This window comes from Mobula birostris, chromosome 28, assembly GCF_030028105.1.
Source record: "Mobula birostris isolate sMobBir1 chromosome 28, sMobBir1.hap1, whole genome shotgun sequence".
In the NCBI taxonomy this organism is placed as follows: domain Eukaryota; kingdom Metazoa; phylum Chordata; class Chondrichthyes; order Myliobatiformes; family Myliobatidae; genus Mobula; species Mobula birostris.
Window position 1 is genome coordinate 24,352,352 of NC_092397.1, and position 21,330 is coordinate 24,373,681.

Here is a 21,330-nt window from a genome sequence, read left to right on the forward strand (position 1 = left end):
TATGCACCACGACCTCTGGCTGTTCACTCTTCCCCTTCAGAATATCCTGCAGCCGCTCTGGTACATCTGGACCAAGCATCCGGGAGGCAACAGAGCATCCTGGAATCCCTTAATTATCAAGTCCCCTATCACTCATACGCTGCCAGGGTTTCTTCATATCATTTTGAACTTAATGAAATCAATGGAATCAGGTGCAGGCTACAGTTACCAGAAGTGTTTGTGGACTTGGTCTTACTGCCAAATAGAAAGTGACAATGCCGGATTTCTTCCGGAAACCAAAAGCGAGCTGCATGGTGCAGTAGCTGGCCCAGAGATAGCCCTTAGTGTACATGGGAGGCAGGAGGAAAAAGGGAATATGAGACAGGGGAGTTACCGTAAATTGGGTTAGGACCATATCCGTGACAGATAAGTCCTTCAGAGACCGGGTCCAATTTTGGTCCAGGATGAGGAGCAGCTAGAGCCAGTGCCTGATTCCGGGAGCAACTCTCAGCAATACCAGGACCAGTGGAGTTGTCAAATTGTGGCTGGGTGGGAATATTTCACTGGAAACGTGATTATAATCACAAATTGCGGTAATGCCATTGTGTCCTACCCTGGTTCTGGAGGGGAGCTATGAGTGGAACTGGAATTATACCTTATTTCTGATGGAACCGGTTTTCTTTCAGAGACCAAAGGCAAGTTGGATGGTGTGTTCACTGGCCACAAAATACAGTCAGATGTGTGCATGGTGACAGAAGGAAAGAGGTTTCTTTCCAAACTCTATACACTCAGTATGTAGGATCTCATCTCATTTTGTGACAATGACATTGGTGCCAATTTGCACCAGGACCTCTGGATTTTCACTTTAACCCTTGACAAAATACTGCAGCTGCACCTATACATCCTGGATGCTAGCACCGGGGAGACAACACACCATCCTTGTGTCTCTTTTGTGGCCACAGTATCTCCTGCCGGTCTCCACTACTTAGTAAGTAATCTGTGACTATCACACTGCCTGACTTTACCCTTCCTCTGCTACAGGGGAACCGCCAGGGAATCCTCATCTCGTTTCGAACTTCGTAGAATCAGGTACAGGCAAAAGTTTCAAAAAGTGTTTGTGGACTCAAGCTGACTGTCTGAGAACTTCGAGTAAAAACTGTTACACTCTAGACATTGAAAATCACAGAGGTCAGGCCAAGAGGCCAAGTCTTGGCTGGTGTAAATAGAAGGTGACTACTCCGGTTTCCTTCCAGAGACCAAACGCGAGCTGAATGGTGCGTTCACTGGCTGTAAGATACTGTCATTTGTGCACATGGGTAACCGAAGAAAAGAGACGATGTGAGACGGGAGTGACCATGGTCAGGGTCAGGGTCATATCAATGACGGTGATGTCCTTCCCAGAGAGAGCCCGAGTTCATGGCCATAGTCTGAATTACATTGCAAAGACACAGGAATCATTAAGAAATCTCCCTGAAAGCACGTACTACGGGGCTTAATGACAACATTTATCGCATTGTTATGAGACTAGCCATATATGATGAATTATTGTCCTCAAAATCTGCCACATAATGATCTTGCACCTTATGATTTACCTTTCTCCGCAGCTCTTATACTTTGTTCTGTATTTTGTAAGTGTTTCAACTTGTACTACCGCAATACACTGCATTATTTTTTGACCCAGTATGCTATCACACCAACAAGAGGGGAGGCCTGTCAACATCTGACATTCTGCAACATTCAAGGGACAATTTTGAGTTCGGAAATTATTGAGCCTTCAGGAACGAATGATCATAACACTGTTAGTCTCGAAGTACTTTGGGGGAGGATATCAGCAAAAAGGAAAGTCCTTAGATTGAATTTCACAAATAAAAATTTTGTGCAGATGCGGCAAATACCTCAGAATGTAAACTGGAATAAACTGCTTGACATTGTGTCGGATGACGGACAGTGGTATCGATTTAAATAGGAAATACATGTGGTGCAGGAAATGTTCATGCCGAAGGTCAAGAAATGCAAAAAAAAAAAAGAGAGCGAAACAAACAATAGATCAACGACATTGATGAGCAAAGATACATAAAAAATACTGAAGAAAAGACAGCTAAGTAAGGAACACAGAACGATTGGTAATACATTTTCATACAGGGCATATGAAATTATGAGAGCTATAGTCAAGTGGGAAATTCAGATTGCCAAAGAGAGGTTGAGAAGGATATTGCTGATAATATTAAGATTGACAAAGAGATTTTGTCAATACTTCAATCATAAAAGAAATTTTAAGTGGAAATTTAAGTGTATTAGGAATAACAGAGGGGTGATAAATTATGCAGAGGAGGACATAGCAGATACTCTTAACTCTTATTTTGCTAAAACATTCACCTGCAAAGATGTTAAAAATAAAGTTGGTGAAGCTGATTCAGAGATCTTAGACAGTAAGTTCCTGCTTCAGCTGAAAAGGCTGAAGATAATTAAATCTCAGTGTCAGACAACAGATATCGAAGGGTAGTTAAAAAAGTCTATGATTAAAAATAAAAACACATAACAAGATTTTTTTTTCAAATCTCTGTGAAGATTTATGAAGTCTTTAAGGACTTGAAATGGGCTAAAATTTTCCTGGTACATATTATGGGTGACAGCATTGAACCCTTTAAGTATTTATCAGTAAGCTTAGCGTGTATCATGGGTAAGGTAAGAGAAACATTAACAAACATCGAGTTGAAAAAGCATCTGATAACAACAGTGATGCAGCAAGTGGGAATAAAAGGATCCTTGTCTGGATGACTGCCGGTGACTAATGGTGCTCCCCAGGGATTGATGTTGGGACCAGTACTTTTTGTTGTATATAAATGATTTAGATGATGAAATAGATTAACTCGTTGCCAAGTTTGCAGATGATGGGTTGATTGGTGCAGGGCAGGTAGTGTTGAGGAACAGGTAGGATGCAGAAGCTCTTCAACAGATTAGGAGGAAGGGCAAGGCAGTGGCAAATGAAATATCATGTTGGAAAATGCATTGTCATACATTTCGGTAGTGGTGATAAATGTGCAGACTTTTTTCTGAAAGGGGAGAATATCCAAAGTCTGAGAGGCAAAGGGACTTTGGAGTCATTGTGTGCAACACCCTAGAGGTTAACTTGGCGGATGAGTTAGTGGTGAGTCAGGCTAATGCAATGTCAGCATTCATTTCAGAGGTTTAGAATACTAGAGCAGGGATGTGATGCTGAGGCCTCACATTGAGCATTGTGTACAGTTTTGTGCTCCTCATCTCAGACGCGATGTACTGACATTGCAGAGGGTCTAAAGGAGGTTCACAAGGATGATTCCAGGAATGAAAGAGTTATTTCATTCTGGCATTCCAGGAATGAAAGAAGAACATTTGAAGACTCTGGGTCTGTAATCATTGGAAATCAGAAGGATGAGGGACGTTATCATTGAAACCTTTCGAATGTTGAAAGACCGAGACAGAGTAGATGTGGAAAGGATGTTTCCCATGATGGAAGAGTCCAGGACAAGAGGGCACAGACTCATGATAGAGGGGTGTCAATGAAAAATAGAGATGTGGAGAAATTTCCTTAGCCTTAGGCTGGTGAATTCCTGGAATTTTTTTGCTATGTGCTGTTGTGGAGTTCGTTGGGTGTATTTAAGGCAGGGATTGATAGGTTCTTGATTGGACATGACATCAAAGCTGATGGGGAAAAGGTCTGAAAATGGGTCTGAACAGGAGAAGGAAAGGATCAGTCATAATTGAATGTTGGAGCAGACTTGATGGGCCAAACGGCCGAGTTCTGCTCCTCTTTCTTATATTGTTTTACGGTCTTCTGTCAGCAGAAAGGCAGCATGGGTTCAGAAAGAGTAAATCATGTTTTACTAACATGTTGAAGATTCATTAAGAGGGAAATAAAATTTAGGATAACAATAAAGAGGTGGTATCATTTCATTGAGTTCAGAAGGATTTTGAGAAGGTCCCAGAAGATGTTCAAAGTGGGTTTCCACAAGAATCATTTTTGGGGCTGCTATTGTTCTTATTTACATTAATGATTTGGATAAGCACAGAACTATTAAACTATTTAAGTTTGCAGATGACACAAATTAGAGAGATGGGCTAATAATCTTCAGGCAGCAGAATCAAAACAGGTAGACCTAAACAAAATCCTGAAGTGGGCAGATAGATGAGAGGTAAAATTTAATGTAAGCAAATGTATAATATTACATATAGGAAGTAGAAGTATCAGATATAAATATACAATGGGGGTCTTGAGTAAGAAAGTGCACTTTATGAGATAAATCTGAATGTCCTAGAAAACATCACTATCAACATCTAGGCAATGCACTGAATCAATTCAGAAGGCTAATATAATTTTCGGCTATATAATACGCTCAGAGGAGCTCAGAGCCAGAGACGTCTCCTAAAGCTGTTTCATACACTTGCGAGGCCACGCCTTGAGAACTGTGTACAATTCTGATCTCCATATTCTGCAAGGGATGTGAGGGCTCTGGAAAGGTATCCGAGAAGGGCAACTACTCTCATTGCAGGACTGCTGGGTGTGAGCTATGCAGAAAGATTGTGAGAATTGTAGCTATTTGGCCTAAGTTGACATAGAATGAGAGGAGATATGACAGAGGTGTTTAGAATCATTGAGGGTAGAGGTAAGTAGGATGCCAACTGCTGCTTCAAAATTAATCCATCAACAAGGGAACATGGAGACTGATTCAAGGGAGATTTTAGACTAACATCAGAAAGCAATTCTTTACGGAGTGATATGTCAGATACACAATGAACTCAACACTCTCACACAGAAGTGTAGGCTGGCAGGTACAGAATGAACCACGCTCTCACACTGGACAAAAAAAGTCACGTACGTTCGAATGATGTTCGTAGACTTCAGTTCAGCATTGAACACAATCACTCCTCAGAAACTGACTGGAAAACTGAGCCTACTGGGCCTGAACATCTCCCTCTGCAACTGGATCCTAGACTTGCTGACTGGGAGACCTCAGTCAGTCCGGATTGGAAGCAGCATCTCCAACACCATCACACTGAGCACGGGAGCCTCACAGGGCTGTGTGCTCAGTCCACTGCTGTTCAATCTGCTGACCCACGACTGTGCTGCAACACACAGCTCGAAGCGCATCATCAAGTTCGCTGAAAACATGGCCGTGGTGGGTCTCATCAGCAAGAACGATGAGTCAGCATACAGAGAGGAGGTGCAGCGGCTAACGGACTGGTGCAGAGCCAACAACCTGTCTCTGAATGTGAACAAAACAAAAGAGATGGTTATTAACTTCAGGAGGACACGGAACAACTACTCTCCGCTGAACATCGATGACTCCTCCGTAGAGATCGTTAAGATCACGAAATTTATTGGTATTCACCTGGCAGAGAATTTCACCTGGTCCCTTAACAGCAGCTCCGTAGAAAAGAAAGTCCAACAGCGTCTGTACTTTCTGCTAAGGATGAGAAAAGTCCATGTCCCACCCCCTATCCTCACTACATTCTACAGATGTTGTATTGAGATCATCCTGAGCAGTTGCATCAGTGTCTGGTTCGATAATTGCACCATCTCTGATCGCAAGACCCAGCAGCGGATAGTGAGGTCAGCTGAGAAGATCATTGGGATCTCTCTTCCCGCCACCAGAGACGTTTATACTACACACTGCATCCGTAAAGCAAACAACATTATGAAGGACCCCACGCAACCCCCATGCAAATTCTTCTCCCTCCTGCCATCTGGCAAAAGGCACCAAAGTATTCGGGCTCTCACGACCAGAATATGTAACTGTTTCTTCCCCAAAGTCATCAGATTCCTCAATACCCAGAGCCTGGACTGACACCAACCTACTGCCCTCTACAGTACCTATCGTCTTGTCTATTAATCATTGTAATGCCTGCACTGTTTTATGCACTTTATGCAGTCCTGGGTAGGTCTGTAGTCTAGTGTAGTTTTGTGTTGTTTTACGTAGTTCAGTGTAGTTTTTGTATTGTTCATGTAGCACCATGGTCCTGAAAAACGATGTCTCATTTTTAATCTGTACTGTATCAGCAGTTATGTCGAAATGACAACCATAAGTAACTTGTCTTGACTTGAAAGGAATGGCAGAGGGGAAGAAGCTGTCCCTCAGTCACTGAGTGTGGGACTTCAGGCTTCTGTACCCTCTGCCTGATGGTAATAGTGAGAAAGGGGCATGCCCTGAGTGCTGGAGGTCCTTAATAATGGACTTTCCCTTTCTGAGATACGCTCCCTAAAGATCTCCTGGGTACTTTGTAGGCAAGTACCCAAGATAGAATAGACAAGATTTACAACCTTCTGCACTACTTTCGGTCCTGTGCAGTATCACACTGTATCATAGACTGACAGGTACAGAGTGAACCCCACACTCTCACACTGTACCAGAGACCAGGAGATACAGGAGGAGCACCACAATCCTGCAATCTATGCATTTGTTTCTGGCTGTCTTTCTGCGTGCTTGACCTATCAATCTGTCAGTTTGGCTGTCAGTCTCAGTCGGTCGGTGGGTCGGTCTCTCTCAGCCTCTCCCTCTCCCTCTGTCTCTCCCTCTCACTCTCCCTCCCCCTCCCCCTCTCACCTTTCATCCTCTCCCCCCTCCCTCTCCCCCACCCCTGCCCCTCTCCACCCCTCCCCTCTCTCTCTTTCCCTCCGCACTCCCCTTCCCCCTACACCTCTCTGCCACCCCTCTCCACCCCTCTCCCTCTCCAGCCTCCCTCTCCCCGCTCACTCTCTCCCTCTCCCTCTCTCCCTCTCCTCTTCTCTCCTCGTATTACTTCCAACAATTTACCTCACGCTTTTTTTTCTCTCGTTTAGTTCCAGCCGTTATGCACTTATTCATCTGCCAATTCCCAATATGTTTTTTGTATTATTTAACAGTCTGTCCAACCCTTTGCAGATTGAAAAAAATATTCTCGAATTGTTTTGACCTTTGACAGTTTTGAGATACCCATTAAATGATCTTCCATCAGCAACATGACACAAAAAATGCTGAACTCAGCAGAGTTCTTTGTGTTGCCCTGGTTTGTCAACATCTTCAGATTTTCTGTTGTTTCTATATTAGCAACGTGCTTATTTTACCGTTTCCATCCGGTTCTCGGTCTCTCTACAATATCTTTGTTCGAATCTGTGTTTGTGTATTTCGATTTGTATTGACTTCATTAATTACAGCCTTCATATACAAGAAAAGTAAAAATCTTTGTTATGTCTTTGTCTGAAAGCGCAATGTGCAATTTATAATAATTTATAATAAATAGTATGTACAACAGGATAGTCACTATAACATAGCAATACATTTTTGCAATTGTTTCTGTGTGTGTGTGAGAGAGGGAGAGAGAAGAGAGAGAGAGAGAGAGAGAGGGGGAGAGAGAGAGAGAGAGAGGGAGAGAGAGAGAGAGAGAATAGTATTGAATTACAGTGTTTGTTCAAGCAACTGTAATTAAACAAGTTAGTAATGTGTATAACCGTATCTCTGGAGACGAATCCTTTGTATAAATCTGGGCAATAGGAATGCATTAGCTGTCTGCCGGAGCTGTGAATACAGGAGCAACAGGAGTAGATTCTCGCTGAAATGGTGTATCCGGTCATCTGGCGGGTAGAAGCCTTTTACTATCCTTTTATTTCAGCCTTTGGAATTCCCGGTAAGCCGCAGTGTCAGCTGCCGTGGGATGTTGAAGTTTAATCCCAATGATGTGATTGATCCTGCCGCTGGTTTAAACTCGCACATTCCAGTCCCAGTATTCCGCATTTCAGGAATGGAGTGGAAACTCCGGGACTATAGATGCTGGGATTTCTATCTAAAAACAAACTGCTGCACGAAGTCAGCGAATCTGCCGATTTCTGTGGGACTGGGCTGGTCAGGCAGCGTTCTTCCAGCGGTTTGTGATTAATATTGAGATGTTCGGCTCTCTGCTTTTGGTCTTAGAGTAGCTGCACTGCATTTGCAAATACTGTGTTTTCAGCCCACGGAACTTATACCAATTGATAGTCTTCATTTGAATGTGAGAGATTATCTACTTAGGAACAACAATCAAACCGTCGACTGTAGTAACACTTTAGCAAATGTGAGGAGTTCCGTGTTGTAACACGGAACAGTTGCGGATTTTCGGTAAATGTCTGCGATATGACCGAATATGAAGCAGTTGATGGACAACACAATGAAGTCGATGCTGAGTCAATTAACACAACCGACGTGGTGTTTCATAGTTATCAATACTGTGAAATGTATTCCATTATATCTACACCTGACACGGTTACAGACATCCAACTACGGCACCGAGTTTCAGTTTTTTTTTTAAATAAAAGGAGTTTGAATTTCTCTCAACTGCTTCCCTGTGATGGATTCAATAGGAGGCGTCATGTCTGTCTGTGAGGTTGTGTCAGACTGCGCTGTATCTGTTGGACTCAGTCAATGTTCTGTTGTAAAGTCAGTGAGGTGGCAAATGCTGGAATAGGAAACAAACTCTAAGCCCCAAACAGCTTGTAGGAAAGAGAAACCAGTTAACACTCGTGTCAGGGGTCTCCCTGAGAACAGTTCCGAGGAGAGATACTTTGAATGTTTTCCACATACTCTGTTTTGCCTGGATGAGTGTTTTTGTTCCATCCTTCGGCTGTTCTGTCGCTGACAGGGATCGCCATGGAAGTTGATGATTGTCTGATGGAAGAATCTCGCCATCAGCGTTCGGATTTATTCATTTCATCCAGACGCGACGCTGACGGTGCCGGGAGAAACTTCTCATTCAGTAGTGACTCTGAGGAGGTATTTATCCAGTTTTAGGGCTTTCCGCTGCCGCTTCATATTTCGGCTATCAGTAAGTAATCCGTAGTCAGATCATACTGACTTTATTTTACTGTGTAAACTCCTTCAGTCTTCGCCACCTCTGCGCCCTCTCTCCGCTAAATACAACAATAAAGTAAAATTACAGAATCCCCTCAAACTGCTGCATTGGCTTCTGCTCAGTATTTTCTCAATTTTCTGTTCTCTGTCTCTCTTCCAGCGAACTTGGTGGCGATTGTGATCCTGTACCGGGGAAAGTGCGGTCTCTCCAAATGTGTCACACGCTACCTGGTGGGAACGGCAGCGGCCGATCTCCTGAACGTTATCTCCGATCCGCTGCTTAGGTGGACTGCTCGGATTTATTTCCCCCGATCATTCCTGAGAATCACTCCTGTGTGCAGAGTCGGTCTATTGGTGGTTAATGGGAGCATTGCGATCTCAGTCTGGCTGACTGTCGCTTTCACCGTCGATCGATTTGTGGCTATTTGCTGTGAGAATCTGAAAACAAAATATTGCACCGAGAGAACGGCGGCTGTGGTTATCGGGACAGTGAGTGTGCTGGCCTGTTTGGAGAGTGTGCCCTGGGGCTTTATAGATGGGCCTAGAGAAATAATTGACGGTATTCCCTGGGATTGTGCTCTTACACCGAGCTTCACAAACTCTCCTTCATGGGCAGCATTTGAGATGTTTGACCTCATTTTAACCCCTTGTGTCCCATTCTTTCTGATTTTGCTCTTCAATATTCTGACTGTCAGGCGGATTCTAGCGGCCAGTCGAGCCCGCAGGGGGCTCCGGGGACAAAAGACGGGAGAGAATGACAAGGACCGGGAGATTGAGAACCGACGCAAATCCATCGTTCTGCTCTTCAGCATAACCGGTAGTTTCATATTGTTGTGGGGAACAATGGTGGCTTTTTATATCTACAGACGGATTTCAATGAGTTTTGTTGATTCTGTCACGGATCCCCGTTACATCACAGAACACACAGCAGAAATGCTGCAGGTTCTCAGTTCCTGCACCAATACATGTATCTACGCCCTGGCTCAGAGCAAATTCCGAGAGGAACTGAAGAATGCGGTGAAATACCCACTGAATCCGATTTTGAAACTCATGAAACGTTAGAAATAAATGTTGTGAAGTTTTACGATTCAGCTGCCTTCATGCTCCCTGTTCTGTACCCCAACTTGTGGGTAAATGGAAACAATGTGATGAACAGAGTTGCAAAACAAACTCGAGAAAATCTGCAGATGATCGAAATACAGAACAACACGAATATAATAAGATCCTGACGAAAAATCTCGGTGACACACAAGATGCGATCTCGGCCGAAAATGTCGACTCTTTACTCCCTGCCTCACACAAAATGCTGGAGGAACTCAGTAGTTCAAGCAGTATCTATGGAAAAGAGGCAATTGTCGACGTTTCCGGTCGAGACCCTCATCACAGACTTGTCTATCTGTTTTTGGCTGTCTTTTTGCCTGCTTGACCTATCAATCTGTAAGTTTGCCTCGGTCGGTCCCTCTACCTCTCCTCGCCCCTCCCCTTACCTCTCTCCTCATCCCCCTCCCCCTCCACCTCCCCCTGCTCTTCTCCCCTCTCCCTACCCCTCTCCGTCTTCACCTCCACCTGTCCCCTGCTCCCTGCCCCCGCTCACTCTCTCCCTCTCCCGCTCTTTCTCTCCCTCGCCTCTCTTCTCCACGTCTTACTTCTAACAATTTACCACACGCTTTTCTTTCTCTCGTTCATTTCCAGCCGTCAAGCAGCTATTCATCTGCCAATTTCCAGTATGTTTTCTTTGTGTTATTTATCAGTCTGCCCAATCCTTTGCAGATTGAAATATTTATCCTTGATTTCTTTTAACCTTTGAGAGATTTGAGATACCCATTAAATGCTCTTCCATCAGCAACATGACACAAAAAATGCTGGAGGAACTCAGCAGAGTTCCTTGTGTTGCCCTGGTTTGCCAACATCTTCCGATTTCCTCTTTTTTCTATGTTAGCAACGTGGTTATTTTACCATTTCCATCCGGTTCTCGGTCTCTCTACCCTATCTTTGTTCGAATCTGTGGTTGTGTATTTCGAATTGTTTTGACTTTATTACTTACATCCTTCATATATATGAGAAGTAAACATCGTTACGTTATGTCTCCGTCTAAATGCGCAATGTGCAATTTATAGTAATTTGTAATAAATAGCATGTACAACAGGTGAACTCCTGCCTGGTCAGCTTGGACCAGGAGAAAGCCTTGGACAGGGTATCGCACACGTGCTCTCAAAAATGGTATTTGGGGAGGGAATCCGGAGTTGAATCAGACTGTTCTACACAGACATCCGTAGTGCAGTTCAGGTCAAAGGGTGGGAAACAGACAGCCTCCCTATCAGGTCTGGAGTCAGGCACTGCTGCCCGCCAACCCCTCCCCCACCCCCCCGTCTTGTTTGTGTGCTGCATTGATCTCTTCGCCGAAGCCATCAGGAGGGATGAAGGCATAAGAGGGGTGACGCTGCCAGGCAGTGGAGGGACCCAAGTGAAAACCTCCCTGTACATGGACGATGTCACCATCTTCTGCTCTGATCCGAGGTCAGTTCGCAGGCTGATTGGCATCTGCGAGTAGTTTGCGCTAGCGTCGGGGGCCAGCGTCAACCGCACGAAGAGCGAAGCCATGCTCTTCGGCAACTGGCCCGACTGATCCAGTGTCCCCTTAACCGTCGGGTCTGATCACGTGAAGGTGTTGGGGATCTGGTTCGGAGGGGCCGAGGCGTGCAACAGGAACTGGCAGGAGCAGACTGCCAAGGTGTAAAAGAAACTGGGTCTGTGGGGAGGGCGCTCGCTGTCAATAACGGGCAAGAATCTGGTTATCAGATGTGAGGTGCTCTCAGGGCTGCTGTACTTGGCGCAAGTGTGGCCTGTCCCCCACTCCTACAGCTCAGAAATCACCCGGGCTGTCCTCAGATTCGCCTGGGGATCCAAGATGGAGCGGGTCAGACGGACCGTCATAATTGTTGAGGTGATGATAAACATGTGTGTCTGGGCTGAACGTCAAAGGAGTTCGAGTGACAGAAGCTCGTACTGCAAAGATGGAAATATACTACTCTGAGGGGATTTCAACGGCATAGAAACGGGCACCTTCTTTGCTGCAAGCAGGGAAGAGAGTTTTGTCTTAGGTTGGAGCTGAAGTGGGGAAAAGAAAGAGAAGAGCGAGAGAACAAGAACAGGCTGCGTGACATTGTTCTGATCTCTGACCCCCTCCAACATTGAGATGGGCTTGTTTAGTCGATGTTAAATATTATTCTGATTTGTGTACTGCTACTACTGTAGACATCAATTTTTCCAGTTTTTTGTTCTTTCTGCATTTAAACTGTGCTGGTTCTAATAAAGTATTTTGATTTAAAACGTGTGCTGTTTATCCTTTGTTTCAGAATCCATAATTAAATACCCAGAGCCGAGGCTATTAGATAAGCATATGAATATACAGGGGATGGAAGGATATGAATCACATTCAGCAAAGACTTCACCCAGTGGTGTGGGGATGTGGTGGTACACAGACAGGAGTATCTGTGGACATGAGTGAGATTGTAGGATGTGGGTTATCTCCATCATGCCACGGCCAAGGACGTTTCTGAGAAGGTAGAGGCTATTCTGAAAGGGCAGGGTAAACAGCGAGAGTTTGTGGTGCATTAGAACGCACAACAGAGAGATATAGTCCTGCAAAATGAATTTAAGGAGCTGAGCAGAAAGATCAGAAGTTAGGACCTTCGGGTGGTGATCTCTGGATTATTTCCTTGTGAGGTAAGAGATTGTAAGGTCGTGCAGTTAAATGTCTGGCTAGCAATCTGGTGCTGGAGGGAGGACATCGGGTACTGGGCTCTCTTCCAGGATAAGTGAGACTGGTGTAAGGACTGTGAGGAAATAATATTCACACAGAGAGGTTTGCTGGGGCTACCCTGGCAGAGTTTAACATGTGGAAGCGATGGACGGAGGTGTGGGGCTGGGAGTGGTGCTGGAAATCAGAGCTATAGGTCTGAAAGTAGCATTGAGCAGAAGGTAGCCACGAGGTCGAGGAACACAAAAAGCAAGTCCAGAGGGAGCCACGTTAAAGAGCACGGTGGCACCGAAGGGCTGAAGCGTGTTTATATCAGTGCAGGGTGGAGATCAGTTGAGGCAGACGTACGTAGAGCCTGGATTAGTACATGGCACGGTGATTCAGCCATTACAGAGATATGGCTGAGAGAAGTGTAGTACGCACAGCTCAACATTCCAGGATTCAGATCATTCAGACAGTCCAGAGGGAGGTAAAACAGGTTGGGGAGCTGCACTACTGATCAGACAAAATGTCACAAGGTCCAGGTCATCCCAGAGGCTCATCAAGTAAGACAACGTGAGTAGAACTCAGGAATAAGAAAGGCGCAATCACTGTGCATACATTACATGAAGGGTCCCTATATCCAGTAAGAGAAAGAAACAGACATGTCGTCAGGTTATAGGCTGATGTAAAATGAATAGGCAGCTACAGTGGGTGAATAATTATCTCAAAATGACTGAGACCCCATTGCCCTCTCAGACTTGGTTGGACATTATTTGTTAGGTGTGTTCAAGAAGGTTCCTGATACAGTGTGTCGATGCTCCACCAAGTCGAGGGACGTACTTGACTTAATATTGGGAAATGAACCCATGACATGTTTGGAGTTTCATTGGGAAATATATAAGGATTACAATTCTGGAGGTTTTCAGATGGTTATTGATGAGGACAAGGCGGGACCTGCAGGGCGATGAATGGAAATTTGCGGAAGTCTAAGTACAGCAGAATTGGACAGGAATCGTAGAGAGTATTCTGGGAGTTGAAGTTGCTGGTTAAGTCCATGTCTGACATGTGAGAGACACTTACAGTCCAGCTGTCAGAACTAAAGGCTTCTCTGTTTTTGTGCGGAAGGTAGAGAATAATGGTGATATTCAGGAGCTCACGGTGATGGGAGATATTGCATTCAGTTAAAATAAAATGAAAGGGGCCATATTGTCGTTTTAGCAGTTGAAATTGGACGGGTCTACAGGGCTATAAAGGAAACAAGAAACCAATCCTGCTGCAAATCAGGAGAGTGAAAGGTGACCAGCATATGTCTTCAGTGAGGAGGGTTAAAGACAATGCCAAGACACTTCATACATATACCGAAAACAACAGAGCACCAGGGAGACGGCAGGGACACTCAAGGACAAAGGCGGGAGTTTTTGCCTGGATCCAGAGTTAGCAAGCGAGATACAGAATGAATACTTTACATTGATGCTTACCCAGGAGAAGGACCCGCTGGAAAGTGAGTCATGAAGGGGTATGGTGATACTCTCAGGCGTGATAATTCTAAGAGGGGATCCTGTCCGGTCTTTCAACCAACAAAGAGTATTAAGCTGAGTAAATCCTTTGCGGGATTAATCAGTTGGTGGACAAAGACCACATGCAAGCATGCAGTTTAAACTGGCCTCACGGTCAACACACACAGAGTGAACTGGGGGGTGGCTGTTCTTCTGTTATACTTTTCACTGTTTATTTTTTAATTACTTCAGCCTCGTGGGCAGAGGATCGCAGGGACATGTGACAAAATTATTCTTTCTAATCTGACTGTGCTTTCCATCTGGGACACACAGCCTGCAGCGCTGATGGGAACAACCAATCAGAGTCATAAAACAAGAAATGGACAGATCCTTCGGAGAAATGGCCTGTTGAGCTGTGGGAAGAGATTGGGGAACGGGGCAGTGAGAATGTTGTATCAGGAGCTGGTATAGGCTTGATAGGTTGAATGGTCTACCCCATTCCACAACGATCCCTTACCCACTAAAGGTCTGAAAAACTCCGTGTGGTCTCCAGGAGACTTCTAATCTACCCAAATGTATATGGTCAATTCGTGTAAAACGGACACACTTCTGTATCGGCATTACCACTGCATTCCAAACACACTGAACTGCCAGAGCACAGTACAGGTCAGTGAGGACACAGACCAACACAAGACTCTGATACAAGTACAGAGATTTATCAAAACATAACACTGATGACACAGAGCTGGTCAATCCAAGCATTGTAGTGTAACTCTGACCTATTGACATTATGAGCATCTTACTGTAAGGGCCTTTACAAGAAGAGGCACCGCACTGTGAGAAGATCGATGTTTACAGCAGCCCGCACCGTACCGGAAGGGCACAGACTTGCACAATAGCTGGCACCGTACAGTAAGGGCACAGACCTTTACAACTGTTGCCAACATGTTGTTAAGAGATAGACTTTTATAGTAGTTGGGCATACAAGACCTTCATAGCCACGGAACAGTACCAGAATGACACAAATACTTAACTGGCTTTGTGCTGTGTGAATGCCTGCGAAGAAGTGACAGTTAACAATAATACACTGCGCACTGCGTTCTATGACAAGCCCACTGAGCTGAATTAACACAGCACAACATGGAGGGACACAGACCCCAACAACACCAGCACCACTCTGTGGGACCGCAGATTTCCAGCACCAGCCCATTTGCTGTATAGATGACACTGTGAAGACATGGCCGAACACAGTCCATCCTCCGCCCGCCGTGTACACCAGCTGCATACAACACTGGAAGAACACAGAACTGTACAAATCAGCTCGGGACTGCATGTTCATTACTCAGTATAATTCCAACACTACACTGTAGTGAGCCGGACAAGAAGGAAAACACTAACCAAACACATTATTGCTGGGAGACAAACTGCTACAGCTTATCATGGAGAGTAAAAGGACGGTGTATCTCTGGTATAAACAGGCCCTGCACATGATACTGCACAAGAACAGTCAGCAGTCGACTGCAGGAACAATGAAATTTACAGTATCTAAACCTTCGACACCAGAAAAGAGACCAATAAAACTCTCCTCAGTGTTAGAGTGCACGCAGACCTGAACACACATTACATTGTACTCCACCGTTGAAAACTAATACAACCCCAGTGCTTCAAGCTTTGAGACTTGTACAACCTTGACGCTGAACTGCAGTTCATGGAGACCTTCATTCACCTCGCTCCAACTGGGATTCTTTCAGGATAGAACAGAGAGTTGATAAAGGAAAACCTGGATATGTTGTACGCTTCACTTTGTAAATGCTTCTGAAATAGCAGCAGTAAAAAGAAGAACAGAAACGTAGGCAGGTTATAGAAAGTTGTAAAAACAACAGAGTAGTGTGTGACTGTAATTCCACAATATTGACTGTGTTTCATAATGTAGGGGCTTAGAAGAACAGAATTTGTTAGCATCTTGGAAAGATTTACCAGCATTTACAGCCTATACTATGCAGATATGTGAAAATGTAGTATGTCGTCTATAAAATTGACATACTTGTGTAGATGTACAGTGAGGAAACTCCTGACTGGGTTGTATCATGGTCTGGTATCGACACACCAATGCCCTTGAATGGAATAACCAGTGAAAAGTTCCACAACACGTAGTCCTCTCCACCACTGAGCACATCTACAAGGAGCGCTGTCACAGGAAAGCAGCATCCATCATCAAAGACCCCATCATCCGGGTGATGCTCTCTTCTCGATGCTGCCATCAAGAAGGAGGTACAGGAGCCTCACGTCCCACAACACAGGGTCAGGAATAGCTATACCCCTCAACGTTCAGGCTTTTGAAGCAGAGGGGATAATTTCACTCACCCCAACAATGAACTCACAATACAACTCTGAGATTCGTCTTCTCCAGATAGCCTTGAAATGCAGAAAAAAAGCGAAATGAAAGTCGTTGAATGAAACGACACCACACCCCGTATGAAAAAAAAACTCGTAAACCCCAAATTCTCAACGTCACCATCGCACAAAACTAATAGATTGCCCACCCGTACACAGCATCTAAAGCATCAAACCCCTAATCCCCAAGCTCCTCCTACACAGAAAATAACGACAATAACAACAAACCCTCACCACCCCCTCGCACATAAACTCTAACAGATCACTCACATGTGTGAACGCCAACAAGAATATTAGACCTCAAATCCCACCCCCCCAGAATAAAAATAACATGACGCCAACAAGAAAGTAAACACTTAAAAAAAAAATCTGAAGGAGAACAATATAAACTACAGTCATCACGTAAGTCTTCGAATTTCGAAAATATCCTCCGTCAGCATCTCGGAGCTCGTACTCTGTACAGCGACAGCTCGTACGCAGTCCTTCTGTGGGGCCTCACAACTGACGCGCCCTCTCGTCGTGGACTGACTAAAATTGACAAGGACAATCCCAGTGTATATTTTCACGAAACAGGTTCCACCGAGACTCGAACTCGGATCGCTGGATTCAGAGTCCAGGGTGCTCACCATTACACCATGGAACCACATGTATTAACTACGAATGACAAAAAGAAGATGAAAATTGGGGGACAGTAGTATGTGATGACACGTGTACATTTTGACAGTAAATTTACATTGAACTTTGAACTTCATGGGGGATGTCTTGTGAGGACAGGTTGAGGAAGGGAGCAGTTTTGTCTTTGGAGGGAGCAGGATGACAGGTGACTTGAAAGAGGTACACAAGATGATAGGAGGCATATATCGAGTAGACAGCCAGAGCATTTTTTTTCTCTGGTGGAAGTGGCAGAAACGAGGCGGGGGGGGAGGGGTTATCATTTTAAGGTGATTGGAGGAATATATAGCAGTGGGGGATGCCTTAGGTTCTTTTTTTCACTCACAAAAAAAAAATGGACTTCTCAACTAGGAGTACTGTTAGAAGCAGATATATTAGAGACATTTAAGTGACATTTTATTGGGTTATGACCCTTGCAACTGAGGAATTTCTGTGGGAGACTATTTTGATAACAGTCATCCCCAGATAAAAATCTTGGGGTATTTACTAAACTGAGGGCAAGCTAATGAGACCTGTGTTTGTCATGAAATGGGGAGAGTAGAGACTGGGAGCTGCTGTCATTGTGTAAACTCACATCTGACCTCTAAGATTTATTTACAGTCGAGCGGTTCAAAGATGTTGCAAATTCAGTCAAAAGGGAAAAGGAACCACAAGGAAAGTTCAGGAAGTTGAAATTAGACAAGGCCCTTGATAAGTATTCAGCAATATGCAAATTAAACAGAGAATCACTAGTGCAGAATGATGCTAGGGGAGGGGGAATGATTTTGCGCCGCAAGATTTGGGAGAATAGCAAGGCACTTCACACATACATTAAAAACCAGAGGGACAGCACAGAGAAGTTAAGAAAATGGAACAACTCAGGGGCAGAAGACGGAACGTATGCCTGGTGTCAGACGAAGTGGGCAAAGCACCAAATGAATAGTTCATGTCATTAATCCTCAAACTGAAAGTGATGCAGTAAAGAAAGATCAGGGGGATACGCTGATATTCCATGTCATGTTTATAGCATGCTGCTGGGAGCTTCGGGACTCTCACCAGACTGGATGGAATACATTCGAGATTATTGATGTATGAGGCAAGATAGCAGATTTCTGGGGCCGTCATGGATATCTACGTAGATTCTTTTTAATTGCACATGTGACTCTCGCTTTAACTGGTGGCTTAATATCAGGGGTGATAACCTCCGGCCCCGACAAACTTAAGAAATCTCGTTTGGGTGGATGCTGCTCGATGTGTGCCCTGTTACAATTCAGCAGCCCGAAATAGAAAAAAAAAAGGAAACACAATATGTGATTAAACTATTAAGCTTTATAATTCTTAATTTGACTATATTGTTAGTAATGAAACAAAAAAAATGAAAAAGGCCTAATCTTATGAAACAGTCGGAGCGCAATGTCGGAGCTCTCTGATAAGTCGATTGTCCAACATCGGCCTCCTCTGCTCGTCGCTGCCCTTCGGACTCTAGTTCCAACTCCACGCCGTCCAGTGGTTTACCAAATCTCTCCATTCGCGGCTTCTCTCCTTATCGCTCCCCGGCCAAAAGACCGCGAAAATCTCTCTTTCAGCTCACAAGAAAGAACAACATTCCTAACCCCGTTATCTCTAGTCATAATCCAAACATTGCTGCCACAGAGAGACCATTACATTATCAGTGAAACCCTACAGTATGTTACACACATGTTGTTGCAGAGGACTGGAGGTGGGCCATTTTTTCCCCCTGTTTAACAAGTGCAATAGAACCAATCCAGGAAATGGTTGACTCATGCATTATGTTTACATTAATTCTTACTCATAGAATCAACTCACATCGGTAAAGGCATTTTTTTTTCAGGGTAGCCAACATGGCTTTGTGTGGGTGAGATTATAGTTTACTAACCTGATAATATTTTTATGTAAAACAATTGATTAATGAGAGCCGGGCAGTGGATATTGTATACATCAAAATTGAAACCTTTCAACAAGGCCTGTCATGGTAGGCTCACCCAGAGCATTTAGGCTCCATGGAGATTTAGTAGAGACTCCATGAAGATTCCATGCAGAAAACAATGGCTGCAGCGTGTTATTCTAACTGGAGATCTGTGAACAGAGGTGCTCCACGAGGTTTAGTACTGCTAACTGAATTTGAACTGAACTGAATTGAATTGAATTGTATTGACATTATTTTTACATCCTTCACGTACATAAGGAGCAACATTATTTACGTTTCGTCTTCATCTAAATGTGCAATGTGCAATCATATTAATTTATAATAATTTATAATAAATAGAACAGTCAATGTAATAGAGTGTACTCTCAAATCAGCTGAGTTTATCTGTCTAATACCCTGGTGAAGAAGCTGTCCCAGAGTCTTTTGGACTTAGCTATTATGCTGGGGTATTGCTTCCCAGATGGTAGCCCCTGGAATAGATTGTGGTTGGGAAGACTTGGGTCCCAATGATCCTACGGGCCCTTCGTACACACTTGCCCTTGTAAATATCCTAAATCATGGGAAGTTCATAACTGCAGATGTGCTGGGTTGCACCACTCTCTGCAGAGTCCTGCGATTAAGGTCGGTACCATTCCCATACCAGGCAGTAGCAGCCAATAAGTACGCTTCCAATTGTGCCCTTGTAAAAAGTTCATAGGATTTGGGGGCCCATACCAAACTTCTTCTACCGTCTGATGTAAAAGTGGTGCTGTTGTGCCTTTTTCACCACACAGCTGGTGTGCACAGACCATGTGAGGACCTTAGTGATTGTGGATGCCGAGAAATTGGAAGCTGTTTACCTTCTGAACTCCAGATCCATTGATGTCAACAGGGGTTATCGCATCTCAATTCCTCCTGCAATCCGCACCAGCTCTTTTCTTTTTGCGACATTAAGGGAGAGTTTGTTTTCTTGACACCACTGTGTCAGACAGATGACTTCTTCCCTGTAGGCTACCTTGTTATTGTTTGAGATTAGGCCAATCAATGTAGTGTCGTCGGCGAATTTAATTAGCAGATTGGAGCTGTGGATGACGATACAGTCATGGGCATACATGGAGTAAAGGATGGGACTCAGTAAGCAGCCCTGAGGGGCTCCTGTATTGAGAGCCAGAGGGTTTGAGATGAGGGAGCCCTCTCTTACAACATGCTTGTGATCTGACTGGAAGTCCAGGATCCATCTGCGGAAGGCAGGGTCAAGGCCGAGATGTCAGAGCTTCCTGTCGAGCCTAGATGGAACAATGGCGTTGAATGCTGAACTGTAGTCCAAGAACAGCATTATCACATAAGCATCCTTCTTCTAATTACAAATTACTATAAATTACACATTGCACATTTAGACAAAGACGTAACGTAAAGGGTCTTACTCCTCATGTGAAGAATACAATAAATAAAGTCAATTAAATCCAATTCAATTTGTTTTGTGAGCTTTTTATGAATGGTTTGGATGTGACAGTAGAAGGCATACATAGTTTGCAAATGATACGGAAATAAGCAGCAGTGTAGATAGCGTAGGTAGCGATAAAAAAGTACAAAGGGATCATCCAGCAGTGTGCACTGACGGATCGCAAATGGCCTTCAATACAGGTAAATGTGAAGTACAGCATTTCGGGCAATGAAACCAGTGTACCATTTATACAGTAAAGGCTGGAGCATTGGCAAGTGTTATGGAACAGAGGGGTCTATAAGTTCAAGTGCATAGTTCGATAAAAGCAACGTCACGGGTAGACAATGCGATGAAGATTTGGTTTAGCTGGACGCCTTCATCAGTCAGGGCACAGAGTGAATAAATCAATAAAGATTTATTGCAGTTATGTAACACTTGGCTGAGGTCTCTCTGAGAGTATTCTGTATAAATTTCTCCATTCCTTTATAGAAATGGTGGTATTAAGTTATAAAAGAATGCAGGATAGATTCACCAGGTTGTTGCTGGAATTGTGGGCCTTTATTAAAAGAAATTTGCATATGCCCTGGAATGTAGATCGAGGAATGGTTTGATACATGTATATACGATCATGAGTAGCATGCATAATGTGTACCTTCGTTGCTTCCCCAGGAAGGGGGTGATTAAAAACAAGAGGGCGTTTGTTTGACAACAGAGCTGAAAGATTTTATTTTTTTTTTTAAATTGAAAGATTTAACCGGATTGCCTTTGTGTATGACAATTAGAGATGGAATATTTTGAATGCATCCAGGAGAGCTTTCTGTGGCAGTACATAAATTGTCTCCCTGGATACTGGGCAGGAG

The 21,330-nt window shown here is 44.1% G+C and overlaps 1 protein-coding gene and 1 non-coding gene across 2 annotated transcripts in view; both read right to left on the reverse strand.

The window, feature by feature from the left end:
• The window catches only part of LOC140189013 (uncharacterized), a 1,003,756-nt gene that overhangs the window by 556,031 nt on the left and 426,395 nt on the right, over positions 1-21,330 (reverse strand). The gene's annotated exons all lie outside the window — the stretch shown is intronic.
• On the reverse strand, positions 17,020-17,091 carry trnaq-cug (transfer RNA glutamine (anticodon CUG)). The gene has a single exon. It is a non-coding gene; the product is annotated as a tRNA-Gln (tRNA).